Source organism: Theobroma cacao, chromosome 7 (assembly GCF_053813885.1).
Source record: "Theobroma cacao isolate CCN51 chromosome 7, ASM5381388v1, whole genome shotgun sequence".
In the NCBI taxonomy this organism is placed as follows: domain Eukaryota; kingdom Viridiplantae; phylum Streptophyta; class Magnoliopsida; order Malvales; family Malvaceae; genus Theobroma; species Theobroma cacao.
The window spans coordinates 16,907,249-16,916,789 of record NC_142645.1 but is presented as its reverse complement, the minus strand read 5'-3'; the positions used below and the strand labels follow the sequence as shown (position 1 = coordinate 16,916,789).

Here is a 9,541-nt window from a genome sequence, read left to right as displayed (position 1 = left end):
TTGTTCCTTTTGATCCTGAGATAGAAAGAACTTTTAGGAGACATCGAAGGGAGAATTTGCAAGTTGCAGCTTTAAATCAGACAATGGTCGAGGATAACATTAACAATGGCAACAATGACATCAATCTGGTTCCCGAAGCAAATAGAGCACTGCGAGATTATGCTGTTCCTCTTTTGCAAGGTTTGCACCAAAGCATTAGGAGACCTTCCATCAATGCAAATAATTTTGAAATTAAACCAGCCTACATTCAAATGATTCAGTCTTTGGTCCAATTTGGTGGGTTACCCAGTGATGATCCTAATGCTCATTTGGTAAATTTCTTGGAGATTTGCGACACTTTTAAATACAATGGAGTAACTGATGATGCTATTAGATTGAGACTGTTTTTGTTTTCTCTGAGGGATAAAGCAAAGAGTTGGCTTAATTCACTACTTAATGGGTCTATCATTACATGGGAGGAATTGGCTCAAAAGTTTTTTTGCAAAGTTCTTTTCGTCTGCAAAGACTGCAAAGTTGAGGAACGATATCACCTTATTCACACAATTTGATGGTGAGTCCTTATATGAAGCTTGGGAGAGGTTTAAAGAACTACTGCGAAAATGTCCACATCATGGGATTCCTGATTAGTTGCAAGTTCAGACATTCTACATGGGTTGATTGGGTCAATTAAAACCACAATTGATGTTGCTGCTGGTGGGGCATTGATGAGTAAGAATGCTGCAGATGCTTATAATTTGTTAGAAGAGATGGCTTCAAATAATTATCAATGGCCTTCAGAAAGGTCGGGTTTGAGAAAAGCTGTTGGAGCCTATGAGATTGATGTAGTGAGCAACTTAGCCGCGCAAGTGGCTGCACTGTCCAAGAAGATTGACACAATGGGAGTTCATGCAGTTCAAAATTTAATTGGTGAGATGTGTGGAGATGGCCACTCAAGTGATCAATGTTCATGCAATTCTGCATCAGTCTAATTCGTGGGGAACTTCAACAAGCAACAGAATAACCCATACTCTAATACATACAATCCTGGTTGGAGAAACCACCCCAACTTTTCATGGAACAACAATGCAGGGCCTTCAAATTCAAACCCCAACGTGCCTCTTGGTTTTCAACAACAATCTAGACCACCAATTCCTGAAAAGAAGTCCCAAGTGGAAGAACTTATCTTGCAATATATGTCCAAGACTGATGCCATAATTCAGAGCAATAGAGCCTCCTTGAGAAATCTTGAGACCCAAATGGGACAGCTTGCAAACTCCATCAACAGTAGACCCCAAGGTGCCTTACCAAGTGATACACAAGTTAATCCCAAAGGTAAGGAACATTGTAATGCAGTTACACTTAGGAGTGGAAAAGAAGTCGAAGGGGTGAATGAAAAATCAATTGAATCTTCAAAGGAGCATCTAGATGATGACAAGGCAATTGTTGAGAAAGAAGTTGAAGTGGAAAAGACAGATAATGGGCAAGCTAAAAATCAAGGGAATTCTGAAGCAAATTACCCTCCACCACCATTCCCACAAAGGTTGAAAAAGCAAAGGCTTGATAAACAGTTTGAGAAATTCCTCAATGTCTTCAAGAAGCTCCACATAAACATCCCTTTTACTGAAGCTTTGGAAAACATGAGAAGTTATGTCAAATTCCTGAAAGACATCTTAACTAAGAAGAGGAAACTAGAAGACTTTGAAACAGTGGCACTTACTGAGGAGTGCAGTGCAGTAATTCAAAACAAGCTTCCACCAAAACTTAAAGATCCAGGGAGTTTTTCTTTACCTTGTACTATTGGTAGATTTAAATTTACTAAAGCTTTATGTGATTTGGGTGCAAGTGTTTCAATCATGCCTTTGTCAATTGCTGAAAAAATTGGACTTAATGAGATACAACCTACCACAGTTTCTTTGTAATTAACGGATAGAACAATCAGGTATCCTGTTGGGATTATTGAGGATGTATTGGTTAAAGTTGGGCATCTCTACATTCCAGTGGACTTCATTGTGCTTGAGATGGAAGAAGATTTGGAAATTCCTTTAATCTTGGGGTGACCATTCTTGGCCACTGTAAGCGCAATCATTGATGTGAGAGAAGGCAAGATAACTTTTAAAGTTGGAGAAGAGGTAGTTGAGTTTAATATTTTCAATGCAAATAAACATCCTAGCTCTACAAATTGTTGCTATAGAGTGGAGCTAATTGATGAAGGAAAAGGTGAACCTAACTCTCCACCTATAAGTGAGCAAGCACCAATCTTTGAGTTTAAGCCACCACCTCCGCCTGTGAGACCTAAGCAATCACCAACGAAGCATCCTCCACCACCATCTAATTATCCTTTCGAGATTAGACAACAAGTAATTTTGCTTTCTAGATCATATTTTAGGCTTTTTCCATGGAAACGCAAAGAAAGATGGTGGGGTCCTTTCAAAGTAGTAAAGGCTTATCCTTGTGGAATAATTGAGATTTATAGTGAGGATACAGGAACAACCATGGTTAATGGGATGAGCCTTCGACCATATTCTAAGGATGAAGAACTGAAAAAGAATGCATTATAGTCAAGCTAGTGACTATAAACAAGCGCTTCTTGGGAGGCAACCCAAGCTATATCCTTTTAGATTTAGTTGTTATTTTAGTTACTTTTTGTTTTTCTATGTAAATAAGTAGTTATAACCTCTTCCTAGCTTATTTTGTTGTGTATGCAGATTTGGAAAGCATGAAGATACGGAGAACAAAAATTAGAGCTTTCAAAGCACTGCCACCATTGATAAGGGAGTTTAATTTCCTTATATATTTTTTTAGCTTTTCACATTGAGGACAATGTGCAATTTAAGTTTGCGGGAAGGTTTTATTGTTATTAGTTTTTGTGATGTTTTTAGGTTAGTTTATTTTCGTAATTTTTTTTTGTTTTTAGGATTTATTTTAGAAATGCTTGAGATGGAAATTGCCTATGCCATGATATTACCAATCCTAAGATGATATTGTAATTATCTTTTGATTCTTAGCTTTTGGAAAGCATATAGTTATGATTTAATTTTATGTGATATTCTTGTGTTCGCTTTATTTTATAATGTGACTTCCAATAATTTGAGCACTATTCTCTTTTACTTAGAATTTTTGTGTGATTTAGAGAAATTTTATGTTGATGAAAAAGTATAGTGAAGTCAAGAATTCTAGAATTTGTGTGATTCTCTCTCGAGGCGAAATCTTAGATAACACTTAGGATAGGAAGTGATTTAGGCCATCTTTGGATCGTTTGAGCCTTTTTGAGCCTACCTTGTTATATTTATCCTTAGTCACCCTTTTTGAGCCTAATTTACCTTTTCTTTGTAATTACACAATTATATTAGCCTTGGCCTGTTTATTTAATTCCATGCAATTTGAACCTTTCACCCTTTAAGTATTTTAATCTTTCTAAAGAATGATTTGAGCTTAAGAATAAAGTGAGGGAGAAGGTGCAAAAAAAAAATAATAAAATGATGGTTGTTAGCAAAATTACCCCTAGTTTATGATTGTCAAAAATAAGTTTGAGGGTTGAAAAAAAAAAGAGAAAAGAAAAGAATAAAATCTGTGGTACAAAGGAAAGTTTACTTCAAGTTTGGGGGTGCTTTACAAAAAAAAAAAAATTCTCTAAGCTCTTTATGTGTCCTAGATTGATTAAGTGCTTAGGGTGAATTTGAGCCTAAATATATCCTTTATCATACCTTGACCCTAGCCTTACATTACAAACTTGATAAAGACCTATTGATCTTTGAATAAGTGTTCATCTACATTAGTGGAGAGAGAGATGGAAAAGCAAACCTATGGAATCATAGTACCAATCTGTGCTTAGAATTGGCATAAACTAATCCAAATTGCATGATATTCTTTGTAAGAAAGCATTCACACACACACGGAAGTCCATTCGAAAAATAAGTTTTCACTTGAATTGATGCATAAATTTAAGGATTAGCTCTATGTTACCTTAGGTTGGAATTGGAGTTAATTTTTGAGAAAAAAATTGAGAAATCATGATTTGGTACTTCTATCTCTTGTTCAAGAATTTTTTATGTTTATTTTTTTGTAATTTTCTTTTGCTCAAGGACTAGCAAAATCTTAAGTTTGGGGGTGTGATAATTCTATTTTATAAAATTATCTTATTCTAATTTTATTATTAAATATCAGCTAAGTCCTCAATTTTTAATTATAATTTACTTATTTTTAGTTATTTTTATAATTAGGTTACTTTTAAGTTAGTTATTTTAATTTTATGTTATTCATGTTAATTTGGTTATTATTTATCAGTTTTAATATTTCTTTTGTAGGATTAAAAGTGATTGGGCTTAATTTTGGAAAGTAATGCGTAGACAGATCTAGAATCTGCTTGCATATACTTCAGTATTTTGGCCATATCTCAAGCTACAGGACTCCAAATGATGCGATTATTGGACCAGTGGAAAGCTAAGAGACAGAGATACAACTTTTATGAAGATCACTTTGCCAGTTCTGCTTTGAAGATAGAGAAAATTACGTTGGAAAATGGCTAGACGTACTGTGCCGGGAATGAAAAATTGTAAAGATTGATAATTGATTTTTGGGCCTTTTAGTATACTTTTAAGCCCAATTAAACCCTAGGTCAGCTTAAGGAACTTTAGGTTAAGTTTATTAGTATAAATAGGATATGTTTAACAACATGAGGAAGAGAACTTTTGAGAGATTCAAGAAGTTACAAGTTGAGGCTAAAACTTGAAGATCAAGGTGGAAAAATATTGTTTTGTTTTCTTCCTTAGCTTTTATCTTTCTTGATACTTTCAATGGTTGAATTTTATACAATGTTATTTTATTTTGCAATTATGAGTAGTTAATTTTCTTTTTCTAGGATTGCAATTGAACTCACATGTAGTCTAAGTTTTTAATCTCTTTCTTACTTATTTTAATGGGATTTGAATTGTTTATTCCAATTTGTTCTTACTGTTTTTAATTGCCTAATCACTAATTAAATTGATCTAGGAACCTAAACAAACTTGGGAAAGGGAGTTTAAAGTAGACTAAAATTGGGATAGCATATGATCAAATTAATTAATTTGCGTATAGGATAGGGATATACCTATAGGCCGTATGTAGCTAAATTAGAGCCTGAACTTAATGAGTCTGTTTTAATTTCAAATCACATAGGGATATAGTGTTTTGGTTAAAATAGATATTTGTATAGGTTAAGTCGGGAGACCCTTATAAATAATTTAAGACTCTAGGTTAGCAATTCAACCCATTGAAATAGGTTAAGTAAGAGAGGTAAGATTTAGATGAAGTGTGAGGGATATTGTGATCCTAGGCTTGTTTGATTTGATATTTTCTCAAGTTATTATTTTGATTTTTCGTATTGATTTTAATTTTAGTTTTAATTAATTATTTAATTTTGATTATTTGGATAAGATTAAATTGTTCTAATTTTAGTACTTAGCAAAGTTTTAGATTAATTCCCTGTGGGATCGATACCTTGCTTGCTAATATACTATCTATTCGATACGTACTTGCGTAGTAGGATTTCAACTGACACCCACCACATATAATCTCTCACTTAAAAAAATAATGGGTGAAATTCATGGGTTTGACAAGTGTCATGGTGGTGTAAAATTCTAAAATTTCCAATTTCGTCCTCATGGACACTTAAAATGACTGTTTTGCCTTTATGTTCGGAAAAATGTCGAAATTGAAATTTTTCACTTCTCAAATTCAAATAATACTCTAATTAATGAAATTTAGTCAAAATATCATCCAACATTCCAATTTTGCCCCTACATTATGAAAATTCCCGAATTAACTTCAAATCAATCCTCGAACTCCGAATCATCATATTAAGACATTCTAAGATTCAAAAACTCTCAAATACATCGTAAAATCTTTATTTGGCCTAGTTCGAGGTTTTAATCAACTTAATTGTACCACCAAGTACAACACCGACTTTTAACGATTTTTCGATACATTCACTTATGCAAACATTCTATCAAGCACATGAATGACATGAAAAGTATATAATAGAGTAGGGCTTGACATAAATTTTAAGGATTGAATATTTAAGTGACCTAGTCTAGCATGCCATAAATCAAAAGATTGCTCAACAGTATAAGCAAAAAAATTATTCATTTCATTGATAGTGAGTTTCAACACTCTATTACAAGAATATCCTTTTCCAACAAATACAGCATTTTTCGATACTACAATCTTATTGGATTTTGATACAATCTTAAAACCATTCTTGCACAATAAATGTGCAGATACAAGATTTTTTCTAATTCCAGGAACATGGAATACGTTAAGTAAAGTTCGTTTTTGCCTTGAGGTAAATTTTATCTCAACCATTCCTTTGCTAAACACCCTAGTAGGATTATGGTTTCCCATTAGAATTTCTTCTGGTTTTTTGAGTTCTTCATAACTCTTGAATTGCCTTTTATAATTGCAAACCTAAATAGTAGCACCAAAATCGAACCACCATCCTGAATGTTTTATTGAGGTAGCCATATTTACTACGGCAACTATTCCAATATGCATTTTAGTCACCATCGCAACAAGCTCTTTGAAATCACATTCAACAAGGTTTACCTTGTTTCCAAAACCAGAAGTAGCAATCTTGTTATCAAGATTTCCAGAATTTCTGAACTTGCACTCCTTGATAAAATGTCATTTCTTTCCACAATAATAACACATTTTATCACTTTTATGTTTCTTGGATTTCTTGAAGCTAATTTTTTAAACTCTATTTCTTTTCAATTTTCGAAAACCCTTTTCTATTTTGCATTGACGAGATTTATATTTGACCTAAGAATGAGTGCATCTCTAGCACGATTTTCTGCCTCAACATGCAAACGGGTATGAAACACTTCAATAGTAAAACTTTTAGGATAGTGCACAATTTGCTTCCTATATCCATTCCAAGAAGGTTGAAGTTTGGACAAAATTGCTCCCACTTGAAGTGAATAAGGAATTTTGATTTCCAATTCCTTTAATTTAGAGGCTAGAACTCATAACTCATGTACTTGATCAATAATTGGTTTGGTATCCATCATAGTAAACTCAAAGTATCTCAATGCAAGAAATTTATCTATACCTTTTTTGTTCCTTTTTGTACGTTTCCTCAAGTACAGTCTAGATTTCCTTTGCGAAAGTCTTATTTCTAAAAAGATCATACAATCGATTAGTGAGAGAATTGAGAATGTATCCATGACATATCAACTCATCATGTTTTCGCTTCTCCATGCTAACATCAACAGTGGTAACGGCAGTAGTTGTTGTTGCAACGATATTTTCAGAAGATGTTGCTACTACTGACATGATTTCTTTTTGATTTGATGGTTGATCCATCTTAATAACATAACAAATTTTCAATGTGGTTAACAAGAATACCATCTTAGCCTTCCATCTAGTGAAATTCGTTCTATCGAACCTATCGAGTTCGATCACTTCTTAATTTTGGAAGTGAACCTTCACACTTAAATCGAACCCAATTTCCATTACAAAATAATTGTAAAAAAGTTTGAAAAAAATACCTTAAGATTGTTAGAAAATTTAGAAGAAGAAGAATATTTTGAGAAGAATGAGGAGTAAGACTTTCAGGGTGTGAATTAACACTTTCCTTAAGGTATTTTTCTCAAAGTCTAGGATATAACAAATGTCACGACCCGGAACTCCCCTAAAGCCCGTGACAACCGTCGCGATGTCCCGATAGGCACTCATTACCCCGAATGCCGATCGGAACCCCGCAAGGCTTAGCATCAACTTCCTCATCTCTTCGGTGAGCGACAGTTATTAAATCTCGTATTTCAAGAAATCATAAGTCATTTCCAAATCAAAACAATAAAATATTATTTTCTAGCTCACAGGGGCATTTTCATCATTTTTTTCTTTGAAAATACCGAAACCCGCCAAAAACATGGTGTAAAAGCTAAATATGTTCATACATACTTTAAATCAGATAACTAAAGTATAAAATTACTTTGACAGTGACACGTGGGCCCCCAACTGACCAAAATGCATCGGAAGTTGAAAACCTACAGCTTTTGCCGATTCAAGTCCAAATGAAGGTCCTTGTCAAAGTCAACTAACTATGGAATTCCCTAAGCCTGAAATGTGAGGAAAGGAGGGTGGTGAGATTATAAAATCCCAATGAGTAAACAGACACCATCTAAACCATCGAAAAGCGAGTAAATGGAGACGAATTAAAATATTCTTTTCCAATATATGTTTCATAACATGAATATTCAGTTTACTCAATTAATCAACATGGCTTATATATCTCACAAAACTTAGCTTCAGCCAAAATCATTCTCACGGGTACCTTCGTCAAGGTATCCCACTAAGACTGCCACGGTTGTTAAATGTCCCATACCCATAAACATGTTTTCACATCTGACACACAACCGTTCCTTGACGTTGGTTGAGTCTCACTCTCATGCGGTGGTCCACGTGAAGTGCACTCAAATCTTTACCTCAGGAGATACTTCATCCAACAGCTCCCCCCGGAGGTAAATATATAACTGAGTTATTGTGCCCCTCTCATAGGTAGTCCACGAAAACCCCCACCACTGCAGTGACTATGGATTATTTTATCTACCACCTGATTTATAAAATCCTTATCTGCATGACATGGCAATTTATCACAATCTAGCCTCTCAAGGCTAAATACATAATATATATAATTTTGATACAAATACCGACTTTGCCATTCATGCTCACATATTGTTATAAGCCATATAATTTAAAACACAATTTATAACACAAGCAAGCAGTCTCCAATTACTCTATTTTCAAAACCAGTATTCAATTTTCCAGAAAACTTATAAAATCACAATTTCTTCTAAAATGTAGCAATTTACCTTTTAAACCGATTTTCCATAAAATCACACAATTGTATAAAACTACTCTAGATAATTAAGACGATAATAAGTTTACTCATAGTTTTAGGAGTCGATGTACTCCTAATCTCAGTCTCCAAGCACAATCTCTGTACTTTTACCAGTGTAATTTGCTCACCACCTATCCACAACGTACAATACATAATTCACCACGTCAATGCTTGACCATTATAAAATCAATTCAGGCTCGGTGTATATGCATGATATGATATGCAACTTATCCGACTATCGCTTAAATGCGGTGTTGACCTAATTCGGCCTATTACCCGATTAAATGACAATTGTGTCTGACTTGGCTCCAAATTACTCCATTTCTTTTCTAATACCTCAATTCACCAAACATTATTCAAATAACACTAATTTCCGCAACAAAACCTTCCCATTTCTTCATGGAAAAATTCGGCCATTACAGGGCACTAACACTGTGATTTTTCCTACTTAATTTTCTCACCATTATTCATCATTTTCTAAGCCATTTCTCTTGAAATAATAACAATCCATCACCCACACACATCAAGGAAGATTCGGCCATGAAGATTCATGGGGAAAATGGATTCCTTTCTTGTTGTTTTGCTTCTAAATATGCTAAACTAGCTAAAAACACTAACATATCTTAAAATCAATTCAATCCAACATCTTTCTCTCTCCATACCCATTTTGAACAGCCATGAATT

At 34.1% G+C, this 9,541-nt stretch overlaps 1 non-coding gene across 1 annotated transcript; it reads right to left on the bottom strand.

The window, feature by feature from the left end:
* Positions 1–510: 510 nt before the first annotated feature.
* LOC148761761 (small nucleolar RNA R71) lies at positions 511–617 on the bottom strand. The gene has a single exon (XR_016027763.1). It is a non-coding gene; the product is annotated as a small nucleolar RNA R71 (small nucleolar RNA).
* Between the last annotated feature and the right edge of the window lie 8,924 nt (positions 618–9,541).